This window comes from Rhincodon typus, chromosome 9, assembly GCF_021869965.1.
Source record: "Rhincodon typus isolate 14 chromosome 9, sRhiTyp1.1, whole genome shotgun sequence".
Classification (NCBI taxonomy): Eukaryota; Metazoa; Chordata; class Chondrichthyes; order Orectolobiformes; family Rhincodontidae; genus Rhincodon; species Rhincodon typus.
The window spans coordinates 5,769,757-5,789,911 of record NC_063340.1 but is presented as its reverse complement, the minus strand read 5'-3'; the positions used below and the strand labels follow the sequence as shown (position 1 = coordinate 5,789,911).

Genomic DNA, 20,155 nt, shown 5'->3' with positions numbered 1-20,155 from the left:
GAGAGAGAGAGATAACCAGAGACTGTGTGAGAGAAATAACTGGAGAGACAAGAGACAACTAGACAGTGTGAGAGAAATAACTAGGGACACACATAGAGAGAGAAAGAGAGAGAGAGATAACCAGAGACTGTGTGTGAGAAATAACTGGAGAGACAGAGACAACTAGACAGTGTGAGAGAAATAACGAGAGAGGTATAATGAACAAGGAAGGGAGTGCGATTGAGACAGGATCAACCGGAGAAGGGAGTGTGTGAGAGGGAGAAGGAAACAGAGAATGCGAAGTAAATAGTGTGTAGACAGCAAAGTGACGGTAAGAGTGAAAGAGAGAGTAGTGGGAGTGTGTGAGAATAGTGTCTGAGGGTAAGAGAAGAAGATAGTGTGTGAGAGAGTAGCGAGTGAGTGTGTGTGTGAGAGAGTAGCGAGTGAGTGTGTGTGTGAGAGAATATAGTGAGTGTGTGTGTGAGAATAATGAGTGAGTGAGTGCAAGAGAGAGTAGCGGGTGAGAGAGAGAGACAACAGTGAGTGTGTGTGAGATAAAGAAATAGAGAGGCTGTAAGAGAGAGAGAGAGACATAATGTAAAAGACAGAAAGACAGTGAAGTAGACAGATTGAGACTGCGAAAGAGTGCAAGAGATAAAGATGGAGAAAGATGAGAAATGATAGATGCAGACAGATAATGTAAGATAGTGAGCGTCAGACAGAGAAAGAAAGATGATGAGAGTGATAGAAGGAGAGAGATAGTAAAAGAGATAATGAAAGATGGGGAAGGGGGGAGAAATATGTCTGGAGAGAAAGATAGACTGGGACAGCGAGCAAGACATATGGTGTGATAGGCATCAGAGAGGAAGAGATTGACTGAGATAAACAGTGAGAGACTGAGACATCGAGAAAGAGAGAGAGAGAATGAAAGACAGACAGAAAGAACAATAGGGAGAGATTGAGACAGCGTGTGTGTGTGTGAGAGAGAGCTATATAGAGAGTTTAGTGAGAAAATGACAGTCCGAAATAGACAAAATAATCAGGGTGGAGAAGGAGTATGTTGAGAGAAATGTACTGATTAAATCTTTTGGTGTTTTAAAATGCATTATTGTAATTGATTATTTCCATTTATGATGATCAATCCCATTGTTCCTAAAACAGAATCAGTTCAGAAGGTATTGGGTTTGAAAAGGGCTCTAATGGGTACTCAGCACGTGTGAAAAGTAGAGATTTAAGTGATTCCTCTGACAATGTTTAAAGACTAACATTATAGTACAAAACACTTGAATTTAGCAGTGAGTTCCATTCAAAATTTCAGTGGCTGTAACTCAGTGAGATGGATTCTAAGTGCCCTCTCACTTTTGAGTAGGTGCTTCCCGGAGGCTCTCTCTGTTCACACTGCTCCCATTTTCACAAGACAGTGTTCAAAGTCAGAGTTCCCAATGCCTCCACTGACCCTCTCCCAGGAGGATAGGGAGTGAGGAATGGATCCTGACTGTTTCCAAATGGGTCATTCCAAATGCAATTCATGGGAGGTCAGCACTGAACTTCAGCAGGAATTTTACTTGCTAGCTAGACATTGTGAGCCTGGGGCCAATCCAGGACACTGTCTATTTGAGAGACAGGTAATATTCTGAATTCAGCTGGGTATACATGTTTGGAAGGCTGGCACTCAGTTCCAAGTACCAAGCTTGCACTTGCTCGTGTAGAAATCTTTGTGAGCATTCATATATCAGTATTAGCCTCTGATGTCTCAATAAGTAGGTTTTTCTCCAGGGCAGGGGAACCCAGAACTAGAAGGCACAGGTTTAATGTGCGAGGGCAAAGCTTTGAAAGGGACCTAAGGGGCAGAGAGTCATGTGTGTATGGAATGAGCTGCCAGAGGAAGTAGTGGAGGCTGGTACAATTACAACATTTAAAAGGCATCTGAATGGGTACATGGATAGGAAGGGTTTAGATGGATATGGGCTAAATGCTAGCAAATGGGATTAGAGTAATTTAGGATATCTGGTCAGTATGGACATGTTGGACCAAAGGGTCTGTTTCCATGCTGTACATCTCTATGATGCTATAAGTACAGTCGGGTTAAGTCGATGTTTCATAAAAGGATATTGCTAACCAGTCACGCATCCTGATGATAAGGGAGGTACGAAATGAGTATTTTGCATCAGTGTTTACTGTGGAGAAGGATATGGAAGAGAGATAGTAAAACAGATGATGAAAGATGTGGGGGAGAAATACCCAAGGTCTTTTCCCCAGGGTAGGCGAGTCCAAAACTAGAGGGGCATAGGTTTAAGGTGAGAGGGGGAAAGATTTAAAAAGGACCTAAGGCATAACTTTTTCACACAGAGGGTGGTGCATGTATGGAATGAGCTGCCAGAGGAAGTGATGGAGGCTGGTACAATTACAATATTTAAAAGGTGTCTGGATGGGTATATGAATAGGAAGGGTTTGGAGGGATATGGGCCAAATGCTGGCACATGGGACTGAGTTTATGTAGGATATCTGGTCGGCATGGATGAGTTGGATCAAAGGGTCTGTTTCCGTGCTGAACATCTGTGTGACTGTATGACTGTATTTGGGTAAAACATGTGGTGTCTGGGACAAGTATACAGTCCAAGTACACAGATCACTTTTGGACAATTAAAGTTACGGTTACTGTGACAAAAGGCTTGAAAGGCAGCCGGAACTTGTGTCGGGGATTGCTGTAACACATGATGCTTCAAAACAGCATCTATCTGACTTGGAAAGTAGAAGTTACATCTTGAAGTGTTTCGAATGGATGGTCTGTGGAGTAACTATAAGACTGTTTCGATCAGATTTTCAGACTCGGGTCTGATTTTCAGTTCATTGTGGAGGTGAATGCCAAGACTCAGGAAGGAAGATTGGATCTCTCCTGACACTGAGAGGAGATGAACAATCTCTCTCCAGTATGAGATAGCCTGTGTGACCTCAGGCTGGACAATGAAGTGAATCCCCTCCCAGACACACACAGCAAAGGAAAGCCTTCTCCCCAATATGAACGTGACTGTTTTTTCAGGTTAGGCTGGATGGCAGGACATACAAGGCTATGGTGTTGGAAAATAAGATGAGAAGAGTTAGGTGGTTGCTTTTGAATGGTGCAGACACGATGGACTGAAGGGCCTTTTTCTGTGCTGTAGACCCAACATGACTATGACAAGGGACATAAGTTGTACTGTTTGCATACATTATGACAATATCCACACACCTCCCCATCGGCTATTCTGTACAGCTGAATATGACAGCTTCCTTTTTTGTTGGTGGCCCTCAATCATGCTGAAATCTTCATTCAAGCCAATATTATCTCTAGACTTGACTGTTCCAGTGCACTCTTGGCCAGTGCTGAAACTTCTTGCTGCTCCAGCCTGCACTTGCACCAAGCTCTGTTCACCCATGCCCCTGTACTCACTGACCAGCAATTACCCCAGCACAACAGTGCCTTGATTTCAAAATTCTCATCCTTGTCTTCAAATCCCTCCATCGCTTCGATCTTCCCTCCCGCTATCGTCTCGTTTAACCCCAATGATCTGCTGAAATCTCTGTTCTCTTCTAATTCTGAGCTTTTGATTATCTTGAATGAATTCATCATTTGCCTTCAGAAGCTTCCAAGCCTGAAATTCAAAATTTCCTCCCTATCCTTCTCCAACCCTCTACCTCTTTTCCCTCCTTTTTAAGATGCTCCTTAAAGCCTACCTCTCTGACCAAAGCTGTGATCAATGGCCTTCTGACCAATTTGCTCCGACATCTAAGGCAGGAAGGTGGAGTCGAGGGTGATCAGATCAGCCATGATCTCATTGAATAACAGAGCAGACTTGATGGGCTGAATGGCCTACTTCTCTGAATGCTCCTTTTTCTTACAACCTTACCTGCTCCAATATCTCTTTACATGGCTTGACTCCGCATTATTCTGTGAAAAACCTTGGGACATTTTGTTGCATTAGAGATCCTCTATAAATACAAGCTTTTGGTTAATGTACTAATGAAAGGCTATAATGAGAGACTGTCACTGAGTCAAAATCCTGGAACTCCCTCCTTAACAACATGTGGGTGTACCTACACCACAAGGACTGCAGCGGTTCAAGAGGCAGCTCAAATGCAGTTAAGGATAGGCAATAACTGCTGGCTGAGCCAGCAACACCCACATCCCCTGAAATAAACAGAAAATCTTGCCCTATGCCTGAGGAAGGCTGCAGTAGTACTTAGAACATGGACTCTCTATTGATCTATTGAGTTATCAGAAACATAATGTGCTGTTTAGACCAGGGAACTCCCAAGTTTAAGTCCTGATTGGAATGGAATTGCTCATCATTGCATTGGTTCTGGGCAATGCATTTCATAGGCTCACACTTGGTGACTCTACGCTTGCTGTGAGAAAATGTGCGAATGTTGGTGACAATTTACAATTGTGTTCCCCACCATGTTCAAAACTTCGATTGATAGTGCATGAACTGTGATCACATTGCCAAGGTACAGTCACTACCTATGGACCTGTGCTTCAGCACGGGATTGGAAGGAGAAAAAAAAGTTTCAGAGGATAAATATCCATTAAAATGTAACAGGACCTTCAGTGTAGCGCGCATAAATTCGTCTGATGTTGTTCTGTCCTTGGCACCTCCTGCCAAAATTCTTTGCATGCTATAGCATGAGTTGTACTGTGTTAACCACTGAGTAACTGCTAGGAAAGAAATCAAAAGCATATCATTCCATGCAAAGCCTGACCATATTTTGTGAAAAGTGACTACGCTCCCAGCAGGCAATGCACCTACATTCGTATCACCAGCTTTCAGATGCTGTTCGGAAATTGTTTGGCTGTTAAGTTAATCATTTATAACGTCATTAGAGTTTATGAGATTTAAAACCTAAGGGAGTGTGCTGGTATTGTATGCAGAAATGTAACATTTATTCTAATCCTGCACCTGCTCGTAACAATGTATTTCTGGTGTTTTATTGATGGCCTTTTGCATATGAAAGCTATAAAAGTCCAAAGTTTCACAAGAGACAGAACAATACAACACACTCCTGTTATTGTGTGCAGTCCTCAGCTGTGCTATGATTCAATATTTGCCATCACTTTTGCAGCGAACCCCATGTGACTGAATATTTGAACCATATTTGAAGCCTGTCCATCATCTACAAGGCATAAGTCAGGAGTGTGATGGAATACTTCCCACTTGCCTGGATGGGTGCAGCTCCAATAGTAATAAAGCTTGACACATTCCGGGACAAAGCAGCCCACTTGATTGGCACCACATCCACAAACATCAACTCCTTCCACCACCGACGCTCAGTAGCAGCAGTGTGCACCATCTACAAGATGCACCTTAGAAATTCACCAAGGTCCTTAGACAATACCTTTCAAATTCACAACCACGTCCATCTATTAGGACAATGGCAGATACATGGGAACACCACATCCTGAACTTTCTCCTCTGAGCCACTCACCATCCTGACTTGGAAATATATCGCTGTTACTTCAGTGTCACTTTCAAAATCCTGGAATTCTCTCTCTAAGCACATTGTGGGTCTAGCTACAGCACATGGACTGCAGCGGTTCAAGAAGACAGCTCCCCACCACCTTCCCAAGGGCAACTAGGGATGGGCAATAAGTGCTGGGCCAGACAGCGACACCCAGCTCCAATAAGTGAATAAAAAATAAGGACTAACGTTCTGTCATAAAGACTTAAATACTTGGCGATCAGACCTGCTTATTATTCAAGGATAAAGCAGGGAATTTAATTGTATTGTTTTTGCAAAGGCTGATTATTTTTGGGGGGAGTGCAACTTCAGAGCAGTTTTAACAACAACTGCGTATGTTTATATGGCACCCTGAAGCTAATGCATTGTCCCAAGGTAGTTCATAGAAGCATTGTAAAATGAAATATGACACTGAGCCACACAGGGCAATGTTAGATCACAGGACCAAAGCTTGGTTCAAAGAGATAACTGTTGAGCAGGATGTTAAAGGGAGGGAGGGGTAGGGAGAGATGTAGGAGAGTATTGCAACGGTCGGGGTCTAGTTAACTGAAAACATGGCCTTTAATGGTGAAGCAATTGGCACAAGAGGTCAGAATTATTTGAGTGCAGTTGTAGTAGGGGGTTGTAACGTCCAGAGGAGATTCCCAGATTAGGGAGGGGCAGAGGCCATGGAGGGATATTCACTGAGGAGTTTGGGTTATAAACTACAGACATTTCCCAGGCCCAAGGAGGCAGGTTTGAAAGGGAGACCTGGACATCAATCAGCCAGAATAGGGCTCAGGTTGGGACTCTGATCTGTTCCCACCGCCCAGAAGCCCTCTCGCTGAGATGCAACATTGGCTGCAATTAGACACCAGCTCTGGCCAATAAAGAGCAATAAAGATGGGGAGGGGCCTGCCCGGGACATCCCAGAGTCAGATTGAACTCTGACAGAGCCCCACAGCTCCAGGTTGGATGACCTCCTGGCAACAAGACAGGGGCCAATCAGAACTGAAGGCTCCATGCTCCAGTGACATGGCCATTGGCTATGTAAGGCCTCAATTGCAGCTTAAAGAATTTCAGATGAGTTTTTAACTTCTACTCCCCATTGCCTTACCAGCTTTCCCTGTTTACTTTTGGAATTTTAGTCATGTTTCCAAAGATGCTTCCATTTTGAGCTTCTCTTGTAATTGCCTTTCTACTTGACTGGTGCCCACCTCTCCCAGCCCTGGGCCCTCTGAGACCCCACTGAACCCACCCAACATCCTTAATTAGACACTGAGACAGACAGTAAGACCGCCGCCTCCCAGAAGATCACATGCCAGAGAGTGCACTGCAGCCCCTTGTAGTTTTGGGATCCAGAAACTGACCCAATGCCTGAGTGGAATCCACCAGCAGAAAATGGGAATAGGAGTCAGGAAGTAAACTCTGCTGTTTGGAGTCCTACCTGGCACATAGGAAAACGGTTGTGGTTGTTGGAGGTCAGTCATCTCAGCTCCAGGACATCTCTGCAGGCGTTCCTCAGTGTGTCGATGCTTTTTTTTTCATTCAACAGCCTGCCCAGATTATTTTTTTTAAACCTCTGGTGGGATTTAAACCTGGCTTAGAGGTAGGGACACTGCCACTGCATCAGAAGCACGCTTCCTAGGGTAGTGTCCGAGGACCAACCATCTTCAGCTGCTTCATCAATCACCTTCCCTCCATCATAAGGTCAGAAGTGGGAATGTTTGCCGATGATTGTACCATTCATGATTTCTCAGATACTGAAGCAGTCCACGTTCAAATGCAACATGACCTGGACAATATTCAGGCTTGGGGTCATAAGTGACAACAAATATTTGAGCCACAAGGTTCCAATCAATGACCATTCCAACAATCTAATCATCTCCCTATGGCATTCAATGGCATTATCCTTATGGAAGCTCCCCATATTAACCAGGGAGTTAACCTTAATCAGAAACCGAACTGGATAGCCATATAAATACTGTGGCTACAAGAGCAGGTCTGAGGCTTGGAATTCTCCACCAGGTGACTCGTCTCCTGACTCCCCAAAGCCTTTCCACCATCTACAAGTTAGGAATGTGAAGGAATACTCCCCACTTGCCTGGAAGGGTGCAGCTCCAATGTCACGCGAAAGGCTCTGTTCGGGACAAAGCAGCCTGTTTGGTTGGCACCCCATCCACCACATTCAACATTTGTGCCTTTAGTGCTCAATAGCAGCAGTGTGTACCATCTACAAGATGCGTCACTGTAACTCACTAAGCTTTCTTCGACTGTACCTTCCAAACCTGTGATCTCTACCACCTGGAAGAATGAGGACAATACCAACACTTCAGTTCCCCTCTGAGCCACTCGCTAGCCTGATATGAAGCCACGTTACCATTCCTTTGCTATTGCTGAGTCAAACCCCTAGACTTCTCTCCCTAACAACATTGTGTGGGTATACCTAGCCCCGATGGGCTAGCACAGTTCAACAAGGCAACTCACTGTCATCTTCTCAAGGGCTGACTATATGCCATCCCAGTTGTAACAGGAATCACTTGAGAATTTGAGCTTTGAGTTATCACAAAGATTTTTTACAATTTTGAACCAAAGCTTGCACGTCATTTGTTTATGATGCATATTTGAAGCAGGCACATTATTTTAACTGTGCGTCACTAAGTACGAATTAAGCAGATGCAGCTGAGTGGAGTTTCAGTCTCCTGCCCAGCTGAAATATTGATATTCACAGAAAGGAAATCAGAGTGAGTTGATGCTTAGACACAATATTGTGAAGGTGAACAAATGTCAGCTGGGCCTCAGTGAGGAACACCCTTGCCTCTGCGTTAAAATGTTGTTGTATGAGGTCCTGTCCCAGGGACTTGAACACAAAATCTGCATCAAACCTTGGCTCAGCGGAAGCGTCACTTTTGAGGTTAAATATTAAACTGAGTCCTCCATCTGCCTTCTCAGGACACTGTGAACAACAGGGGAATTCTCTCCTGTGGTGCTGGCTAATATTTGCCTATACAGCCGCACTGATTTGAAACAAAATACAATATGGACGTTGTTGTTACTGGCACCTTGCTTATAACAAATTAACTGCCATGCTTCCTACTTTAGAAATAATAGCTATGTTTCAGAGTATAGAGCCATAAAGATGTACAGCAAGGAAACAGATCCTTCAGTCCAACTCGTCCATGCCGACCAGATATCTTAAATTACTCTAGTCCCCTTTGCCAGCATTTGGCCCACAGCCCTCTCAACCCTTCCTATTCATTTACTCATCCAGATGCCTTTTAAATGTTGTAATTGTACCAGCCTCCACCACTTCCTCTGGCAGCTCATTCCATACACACACCACCCTCTGTGTGAAAAAGTTGTCCCTTGGGTCCCTTTTAAATCTCTCCCCTCTCACTTTAAACTATTCCCTCTAGTTTTGGACTCCCCTACCCTGGGGAAAAAACCTTGGCTATTCAGCAACACTTCACTCTAGTCTACTGCATTTGCTGCTCACAAAGTGGTCTGCTCTACCTTGGGGAAACGAAGCATAGACTGGGTGTTGGCTTTGCAGAACAGCAGTGTTCTGTCCATAAAAAAGACCCTAAGCTACCTGTTGCCTGCCACTTTAACGTACCACCCTGTTCCTTGGCCAACATCTCTGTCTCTGGCTTGCTACAGTGTTCCAGCGAAGCTCAGTGCAAACTGAAAGAACACCACCTCATCTTCCACTCAGGGACCCGACAGCCTTCTGGACTCAACAACTTTAGGGCTTGAGGGCATGTCCATACACCAATCCCCACACACCAGGTCCATCACCACATAAGCTGCTACCATAGCCAACCCATTGTTAGTTACTAATGGTCCCATTAGCAGCTATTGATTCTCCTAGGCTTAAACCTTGATCCATTCCTTTGTCTGTCCAACTGTTGTTCTCTCTGTGTAGGCACTATGTCCACCCAATGTTTACTCCCCACACCCCCTACACACGCACACACACACACACACACACACACACACACACCTTGCCTCCAGCATGTACACCAACCTTGTCCCAGCCATAATCATTCTGGAGAAGGGTCACTGGACCTGACACATTAACCTGCTTTCTCTCCATTGACACTACCAGACCTGCTGTGTTTCTCCAACATTTTCTGTTTTTGTTTAGGAGATGCTAGAACAGGTGACCAGAAGTTAGATCAAGGAGATTGTAGTTTTCCCTTGAAATTTAACATAGGGACTGCAATTATTCCAATTGTTTCTTGGATTCATTTCAGTGTAGACTGGAGAGCTGGGACTTCGGGAAGGCTGAATATTAGACCATGAAGTGAGCTGACCCAGGAAGCTCAGTAGCTATTTTTGGTGTTACCTATAAGGTGCAGGCATTGAAAATACGATGTTGTTAAAAGTAATTTATGGACTGGGCACAGATGATAAGAATACCTCAGACTCAAAGTTTCACCAGTAGCTTCCAGTGTCTTTTTCCTGGATCTATTTATCTCCCAGCCAGCTGTGATAGAGTATGTACGTTGTACTTGTACATTGGAAGCTATTCAAATAAAAGCAAAATACTGTGGGTGCTGGAGATCTGAAACAAAAACAGAAATTGCTGGAGAAACTCAGCAGGTCTGGCAGTATCTGTGCAAAAAGAAACAGTCAATATTTTGAGTCCAGTGACCCTTCTTCTGAACTCTTAAAGGTGACATCCAGATTGAAAAAAAACATGTCAGTACATCCTTGAACTCTACCTTAAACTTCCCCAAAGCTTTGATTTAGTTTATTATAGTCTCATGTGCCTAAGTACAGTGAAAAGCTTTGTTTCGCAAGCAGTACAGACAGATTATAGCAAACAAGGGCATACAGATCATAGGGCATTTAGACACAGTGAGGCATACAAGGTGATAGCAAGAACTGCCGATGCTGGAGTCTGTGATAACACAGTGTGGAGCTGGAGAAACACAGCAGGCCAGGCAGCATCAAAGGAGCAGGGAAGTTGACATTTTGGGTCCGGACCCTACTTTAGAAATTTCTGCTCCTCTGATGATGCCTGGCCTACTGTGTTCCTCCAGCTCCACACTGAGGCATACAAGGTTACACTGCACAAGAGGTGCACAAAGCAAGATCAACATTATTTGAAGTTAGAGAGGTCCATTCAGCAGTTTAATAACAGCAGGGAAGAAGCTGTTCTTGAATCTATTGGTGCGTGTGTTCAAGCTTCGGTATCTTCTACCGAATGGAAGAGGTTGGAAGAGAGCATTACCAGGGTGGGAGGGGTCTTTGATGATGTTGGCAGCCTTTCCATGGCAATAAGAAGTGTAAATGGAGTCCATGGATGGGAGGTTGGCTTCAGTGATGGTCTGGGCTGTGCACACCACCTTCTGTAGCTTCTTGTGGTCCTGTGCAGAGCAGTTGCTGTACCAGGCTGTTACACACCTGGACAGTATGCTTTCTATGGTGCATCTGTGAAAGGTGGGGGTCCTTATGGACATGCTGAATTTCCTAAGCCTCCTGAGGAAGAAGAGGAGTCGCTGTGCCTTTTTGGGAAGTGAGTGTTGCCCAAACTGTTAGCCACCGTGGCCTCCTTTCTGAACTTTGAGACTGTGTCATGGTCCTTCAGTGAGATCTGTGAGTGCAGGGTCTGGGGCTGGGGTTAGAGAGTGGATGTGCAGGGAGTATAGGATGCAGGGTAGAGGCCAGTGAGACTGGAGGAGTTGGCTAGGACAGCAGATGCTTGTGACAGTAGGGGCACATCTGCTGTTTGTAACTCAGTCAGAGTTCTGCAGGGGCCATAGCTGCCTCCGAACTCAGGATCCCAAAATTTTATCTTGAGTCCTCCCAAGGCCCTGTTTGGGAGGCCCCTACGCTAAGCCACTGCACGAAGACGACCAGGATATGATGTACAGCCATTTGCCGTGTTCCCTCATCTGAAGCCTGAAGATCTTGGAGGCAGCTATGTGTGCAGTGGGTGTCAAGAAAGAAAGGGAAACAGTGGTAAACAGAAATTATAGCATGTGTAATGAAGTAATTTGGGTTAAATAGTTCTCATATTTTGTGGAGATGGCATTACATCACATCCTAATTATGGGACCTTGTTCTTTTTCTTTGAACATTTACTTCAAACAGACTTAACAAAGTATAAACCCACATTTATACAGCAATTCTATAATTATATCTCATTCCATTCGCAGCTGGATTCAAAGTCATCTGCATACGCTGCTAAGCCCATTTTCTCTTCCTAATTAAATTTACCCAATTCTTCATTCGGTAAACGTATAAGAAAGAAATATCTGATTTGCTGGAGCGTCTTCCATGCTCTCAGGGACTTGGCAGCCAATGAAATGCTTTTGAGGTGTAGCCACTGTTGTATGTGGCAGCCAATTTTGTACAAAGCAAGCTCCCACGAGTAGCAGTGGGTTGGCGATCAGATCCTGTGTTTCAGCGATGTTGGTTGAGGGATAAGTATTGACCAGTTCTCTGCAGACAACCCTCCCCGCCCAGTGCTGTGGAATCTTTCGTGTCAACCTGAGATGGCTCATTTTAAAGACTCATTTGAGAAACCAGGTACTTGCAGTACTGCAGCACTCCCTTGGTACATTCTCTTGTTCCTTTTTTTAAAAAATTTGTTCATGGGATTCCATCTTTATTGCCCATCCCTGATTTCCCAGAGGGCAGTTAAGAGTCAACCACATTGCTGTGGGTTTAGAGTCACGTGTAGCCCAGACCAAGTAAGGATGGCATTAATAAACCAAACGTTTTTTCTCAATAATAATTCAAAGTAGACACCATTAGGGCCAGCTTTTAATTCCAAATTTCTATTGAATTCAAATTTCACCATTGGCTGAGGCCCTCAGCATATTAAGTGATAAGAACAAAGAAAATTACGGCACAGGAACAGGCCCTTCGGCCCTCCAAGCCTGCACCAATCCAGATCCTCTATCTAAACCCTGTCGCCTATTTTCCAAGGATCTGTATCCCTCTGCTCCCTGCCCATTCATGTATCTGTCTAGATACGTCTTAAAATGACGCTATCGTGCCCGCCTCTACCACCTCCGCTGGCAACGCATTCCAGGCACCCACCACCCTCTGCATGAAGAACTTTCCACGCCTATCTCCCATAAACTTTTCCCCTTTCACCTTGTGCATTTGAATTATAGCAGTTGTCATGTTAAGAACATCTGACTTAGGAAAGCAATCCCATGCAGGGGTGTAATTTTAAAGATCCAACATACAAACATTTCCTGTACTTGTGAATGGCTGTTTCCTGTTGTTCTGCATTGTGTTCTGATTTGAGCGCAAATCAATTTGTAAACAGACTCCAGGATGGAACCCAGGGACTGACCATACAAGTGCAGTGATATCACCGCCATCTCCAAGCCTTACTATGGTGGAGCGTCTGCTCAGGTTAATTAGTTAATGGATGGATGGGCATCTCTCACTGTCTAAGTTGTATGACTCTCAAGTTGATTGAGCTGGGCTTAAAAAGTATTTAATAATGCTTTTAAGAAAGCTGTTTACTTACAGACACAGTGATTTTTCAGGACCCCCCTCAGCACTGCTTTATTCACACAGCCCCTGGTTGGAGGGACAGTTCATGTGGTCAATAAAATTGCCTTGCTCCCAGATGACTACCTTCCTCATTAGAGGGGCTGGTGGTGGTTTAACCTGAGGGTCTCCACACATCCATCACAGGGTGAGAATGAGGGACCTTTATGGTAACCTCAGGCAGTGCAGGCAATGATCCCTTGCTGTTGGTGTCCACGTCACAGACTGACCATCCAGCCACCTGAGCTAACTGATCCACTCTCACACTGTGCTGCATATTATGACAGGTCCACTTCACTCCTCCCCAGCCCTGCTCAGTTTCTACCCACATACACCTGGCACAGACTATGGGACCCCACATCAGTCTGAAAACCCCTGATCTAGACAATGTGCCCAGATCTCTGGGGTAAACCTTCAAACTGGCAACCTCTTTATCCAAAGCATGAGTAGAGTTTGAATCAAAAGGTATATTAACAGAACCCTGTTTGGAAAAAAAATGCGCAATTTCTTTTGCATTTTTGACCGTAAAAGAACTAAGAATTAATCAAAATAAAAATCTTATTCTACTGAAATAACTGTAAGAAATCTAGAAGTAAATCTATAAATAAGCCTGAATCTCGAGTCCCTGCTGGTACCTTTGTGTGTAGAAAACAAGAACTATGTGACTGACATTCCATCTGCAGCAGTCACCACATTGCTTTTATTTCTGTGATTATTATACAAAGCTAGATTTTACATCACATCCACTTGGCAGGGAAAGCAGAGGTGGGATTTTTGTTTCAAATTGAAAGCAATTTTCGTAGAACCCTTACAGTACAGGAGCAGGCCATTTGGCCCATTGAGTCCGCACTGACCCACTCTTCTACCATATCCCTGCATTTCCCATGGCTAGCCCATCTAGCCTACACATCCCTGAATGCCGCGGGCAATTTAGCATGGCCAATCCACCCTAACCTGCACATCTTTGGACTGTGGGAGGAAACTAGAGCACCCAGAGGAAACCCACGCAGATACGGGGAGAACGGGGAAACTGCACACAGAGGCTGGGACCAAACCCGGGTCCCTGGTGCTGTGAGGCAGCAGTGCCAACCACTAAACCACCGTGCTGCGTCAGCTCATGCCTTCATGTCCAGTGATCAATGTATGAATAAAACCCCATTCAATTTCACCAGCAAAGAAACGTTGAGCGATAGCAGAGCACTTTTTGGCTTTGATTTGGAAAAAACATCATTAAGTTCTAAAATTCAGTTTCAACGCAGCCATAAATTCAAACTACAAAAAGCAATTAACCGTGAAAACATTAAGTCATTTTAAAAGTTAAATACTGTTCAGTTCCAAACCTCTATATGCACATACACTTGTGCTCATAAGAATAGCAGCTTACAAATGAGAAGCCTTACCATGCAAAGGGACTGTAAGATGCAGTCAAATCTTGAGAGTGTAATGTTGACAGATTGGTTTAGAAAGGTTTAAGGAAACACCCCAGACCATTGAGAAGTAACTCTCATTAGCATATTTAGGGGCTGAGAACTATTTTTCTGGGCTCCTGGGTCAGAACAAGCATTAATGATGAACTGTTACTTCTCCTTTCAATGCTACCAATCCAGCTACTGTCATCACAAAAATACAAACCTTGCAAGTGCATTAAGTGTTTCAATTTCAGATAGACAATTACCTTGGAGCAGAAATTAATCAACACAACCAAACAGGCCAGAATTTTTTGCCCATTCTGCCTCTGCAAATTCTTGGAGTTGGATTTTTTTAGACATATATAAATATTTGTGCTGAACAGGATATTCAGAGCAGATTTTTGTCCTTCCCACCGGTATTAACCATCACCCTTGGACAGAATGGAAACACTTAGTGATGTGGATCTTACAGAACCTGTCAGATTACCCTGCCATTCAGTTCAGAACTAAACACTCCCCACTGAGGAGGTGGAGAATGGCTGGGAGGTTTCTGGGGTTGATGTTGAGTCACGGACCTGACTGATGACAGTGAGGTGAGGGGTAATACTGACTGACTCAATTCCACCCAAACTCCCAACATGCCTTAAACACTACAGAGCATTATGGACACAGTCCAGACCATCACACAAGCCAACCTTCCATCCATTGACTTCATCTATACTTCCCGCTGCCTTGGGAAAGCAACAAACATAATCAAAGACCCCTCCCATCCCAGTTATAATCTCATCCACCCTCTTCTGTCAGGCAAAAGGAACTAAAGCTTAAACAAACATGCCAACAGATTCAAGAACAGCTTCTTCCCTGCTGTTATTAGACTTCAGAATGGACCTCTCAAATTTCAAATCTCACATTGAACTCGTTCTTTGTGCACCTTCTCTGCAACCCTAACATTGTATTCCTCGTTCTGTTCTATTACCCTAATGCACTTTGTATGGTATGATCTGCCTATACTGCATGCAAAACAAAACTTTTCACTGTACCTAGGTACATGTGACAATAATAAATCAAATCAAATCAAATCAAATCAAAACACACTCTCACTGCATTATCCCCCCACAAAGCTCTGTACAACACGGCCACTATTCACACCAATCTGGAGCTGTCTGAAGTAGCTGTGTCACTTTTGCACTAAGAAATGTGCGCTCCACAGTCAGTCCATATGAACTGAGAGTCTTTAAAATCAAAACTTAATAGGGTTTGCAGCAAAAGGCTATACCTCATGGCTAGCCGGTAAAGAATGGTCTGTTTTAAAGTTAACTTTAAGAGACTGAGGAGGTGTTAAATACCACTTCATGATGTAAGAGAGTTTCTCTTTCAAGCAGGAGAAGTTAAGAAGGTATTTGATAGAGGTGTACAAAATCATGAAAGAAGAGAGTTAAATGTTGTTTTGATTGGTTGAAGGGTCAATATTTGGAGGACAGAACATAGGTTTTGGGGAAAAAAAGAATGCAGGTCGTGGACATCACTGACTAGCCAGCATTTATTGCCCATTTCAAATGTCTTGAGATGGTGGGGGTGAGCTGCCTTCTTGAACCACTGCAGTCCATGTGCTGTAGGTTGACCCACAATGTCCTTAGGGAGGGAATTCAGGATTTTGACCCAGCAACACTGAAGGAACAGCAATTTTATTTCCAAATCAGGATGGTGAGTGCCTTGGAGGGGAACTTGGAGGGGCTGGTGTTCCCATTGTCTGCTGCCCTTGTCCTTCGAGATGGTAGTGATCATGTGTTTGGAAGTTGCTGTCTGAGGATCTTTGGTGAGTTTCTGCAGTGCATCTTGTAGGTAGAACATGCTGCTGCTACTGAGTGTCATTGGAAGAGGGAGTGGATGGATGTGGTGCCAATCAAGTGGGTTGCTTTGTCCTGGATGATGTTGGGCTTCTTGAGTGTTGTTGCGGCTGCACCCATCCAGGCAAGTGGGGAGTATTCCATCACATTCCTGACTTGTGTCTTGTAGATGGTGGGCAGGTTTTGAAGCCTTTGAGATAGGCAGCCAGAGGAATCAGCTTTCCACCAGCAAATTGTTGCAATTTGGAATGTGCTACCTAAACCATGAAGTATGTTTGTCACTGATATTATTGAAGCATATTATTGAGCACGGTGGCTCAGTGGTTAGCACTGCTGCCTCACAGCGCCAGGGACCCAGGTTCGATTCAACACTCGGGTGACTGTGTGGAGTTTGCATGTTCTCCCTGTGTCTGCATGGGTTTCCTCCAGATGTAGAGGGGCAGCAGCAATTTTATATGATAGGAAGAAAGTGTGCTGATTGGTTGGCAAACTGGACTCTGATTGGTAGAGGTAATGTCCATGGCATAGCCATATCTAGCCCTACAAACCTCTGCAATCTGTCTCTGCACTCTTTCAATTGTAGTGTCTTAATCCCCATCCCTCCATCATCAGCAGCAATGCCTTCGGCTGCTGGGCACTGAGCTCTGGGATTCCCTTCTTAAACCTCTCCCACGCTTCTCTTGTTAAGATGGTACCTAAAACCTATCTGTTTGGTCATCTGACCCGGCATATCTTTATGTGGCTCAGCGTCAGATGATTTAAAACGCTCACATGAAGCCCTCTGAGGAATGTTGGTCTCTTAAAACTGCTATCTGAATGAAAGTTGTTGTTGAGTTTATTGAGCACTGCCAATATCAAGCCTATAGAGGTTTATAAAACCATGAGGAGCATGGATAGGATGAATAGTCAAGGTCCTTTCCCCAGGAAAGGGGAGTCCAAAACTAGAGATTTAGGGGGAGAAGGGAAAGATTGAAAAGGAGCCTAATAAGGGGCAACTTTTTCACACAGAGGGTGGTGCGTGTATGGAATGAGCTGCCAGAGGAAGTGGTGGAGGCTGGTACAACTACAACATTTAAAAGGCATCTGGATATGAATAGGAAGGGTTTAGAGGGATATGGGCCAAATGCTGGCAAATGAGACTAGATTGATTTAGGATCCCTGCTTGGCATGGACAAGTTAGACCAAAGAGTCTGTTTCCATGCTGTACTCTAAGTCACAACAATAAAAAGGAATAATAAGAGGTGACAAGTATGCGAAATATATCTGTAGAGATTAAATCTGATGTTTTTCTTGGTGTATAAACTGCATATTTATGCACCAAAGCATTGGGTACAGCGAATTATCTCCAGTGAAATATTTAACGTACTTGTGCCCTGGTGAAGAGCTAGTTTTAAAATTATAGTGAAGTGGTATTGTCTGCTAGCTCACTGCAAAGTAAAATGTTTCAGTAACAGGTAAATTCACCATAATCCCAGTTTCTCACCAGAGATGACTGGTGGTGGTTTAAACTGAAGATCACCATGCCTCAGGTAAGGAGCAACTCCTTCATGGTAATCTCAGCTGGTGTGGGTTTACGAACCTGTACTGGTGGTATCCCTCTGTATTTACCAAACCAGCCATCGAGCCAACTAAGCTAAAGAAGCAACGTATCCTGTTGCTGTGCAAGTGATGGGGCCTGTGATGTTGCCATCATGATGTGCTTTAACCCATTGTTTAATAAACTGAGAACAACAAATGCTGGAGATCACAGCGGATCAGGCAGCATCCATGGAGAGAGAGCAAGCTAACGTTTCGAGTCTAGATGACTCTTCATCAGAGCTGACGAGCCCCCTCCATACTTCACATTAGTTTCTATGAAGAGTCATCTAGACTCGAAACGTTAGCTTGCTTGTTCTCTATAGATGCTGCCTGACGCGCTGTGATCTCCAGGATTTGTAGTTTTCAGTATAGATTCCAGCATGTCTGCAGTAATTTGCTCTTTCATTGTTCAATAAAGTCTGTAACTCGCCTGTCCTTTAGTTCTGCAGCCGGCAATGTGAAAGGATTTCCTAATTAAAATCACACCAACTAATTTCTCCATGCTCCCCTCTCTCAGTTGCAGATGGTGGGCAGGAATAAAAACTTCTCTAAGGATCATTGGGACCAAATCCGGCTTGTGGCTAAGTTACTGGGAGGTACAGTCATCCTGGAGTGATTGGGACAATGGGGTGTTGGGTGGAGCATGCATTGCATTGACAGATATAGCAGAGACTCGCACACACATGGCCAGCAGATCATGTCACTGGAACCTTAGCTCACTACCCTGGTGGCATGAAGAGAGCGCTATTACTGCTGCCACTTGCAATTCACTCAAAACCACAATTCCATTCCAAAAAGAGTATGTCGACTACATCCTTTTTCTTCTTTAACTTGTGTTAAAGTAAATAGTAAGTACTTACACAAGTACCTTTCAGCTAAATTCTGTCTTAAATATCTCCTTTTGAGACTCGATGTCCTGTTTTGATACATAATGTTCATTTGATGTGATGCGGGACTTTGTTCTAGGTTACAGATGTTAGATAGAGTCATGAGGCCAGCCGATACTGATACTGAGCAAATCAGGTCCCAGAGTGAGCCTGGTTTGATGGATCATAAGTTTGAATTTTTGTTTTGTCTACCATGGAGGTCACTCACTGAGTGTACTCAGAAGAATCTACCAATCTGCTTTTATCAAAGGAAGCTAAAGATCTGTTAGATGAAAGGAAAAAGAATTATATTACACTAAGCAACAACTATTAGAGAAACCTCATCACTAACATTAAAAACCATTAATTCCTTTTATCTCAGCCACACCCTTACAGACGCTCAGCCCCCTGTAAAGAAACCTTTTTCCTCTAGAATAAAGCTTCTGGTTCGTTTGCCACAGCCGTGATTGGTTTCCTTTCGGCAAATTGCTGCAAGTTCGCTAGACGTTATTTTCTTCATTTAATTTCTCTCTCGGAGACCCTTAAGGCAAACTGCTAACTCAGCTCACTATTCCTTAACATGGGCTCCCTATACTCATAACTTGAACAGCCTTGTAGGATGAGAAACTCTGCAGGTTTGTGGAAGGAGAAACAGAGTTAATGTCTTGAGTCTTCTGCAGAACTTTTCTTTCATTTCCCTACCTAGTCTGGTCTACATGTGACTCCAAACCCACAGTGATATGGTTTACTCTTAACCATCCCCTGAAATGGTCAAGCAAGCCACTCAGTTAAAGGACAATTAGGGATGGGCAATGAATGCTAACCTTTGCCAATGATGCCTTCATCCCATGAAAAAAACATGTATGTTTTAAAGAACATCTTAAAGGAGGAAAGAGACGCCGAAAGGTTTAGGGAGAGAACTGTGGATCTTAGAGCCCAAGCAACTGAAGACATGACCACCAATGATGGATCAACTTAAATCAGGAGGACTCGAGAGGCCAGAATTGAAGGAATACAGGGACGCTGTCCAGCAGAATTTCCCAAACTTTTCCCCACTGTGAGCCCGTATCGAAGCTTCAAAATTGTTGGGAGCCCTCGGTGAGAGCTGAGAATGCAGGGTAGGTGGGTGGAGGTGTTGGGGTTAGAGTCAGGGCCTGGTAGAGTGAACATATGGCTGTTATAACTCAGCAGAGCTCAGGATTGACATTTCACCTTGTGCCTCACTTGGGGACCTGAGCTGTCTGTCTTTGGGATGGCCTGCTCTGAGGGTGGTGGAAGTGGTTATGGGATTAAGGAGAAGTGGGACTGGGGAAGGTGTGGAACGTTGAGGCTGTGGCCGAATCAGTAAACAAGGGTGATGATTTTAAAACCTTGAGACATTGCTTCAGGAGTGTAGACAAGCAAACAGGGATGTGTGTGTGTGTGTGTGTGTGTGTGTGTGTGTGTGTGTGTGTGTGTGTGTGTGTGTGTGTGTGTGTGT

General features: G+C 44.1%; 1 protein-coding gene across 1 annotated transcript in view; it reads left to right on the top strand.

Moving 5' to 3' along the window:
* Nucleotides 1-20,155, top strand: part of ism1 (isthmin 1) — an 84,122-nt gene that overhangs the window by 929 nt on the left and 63,038 nt on the right. The gene's annotated exons all lie outside the window — the stretch shown is intronic.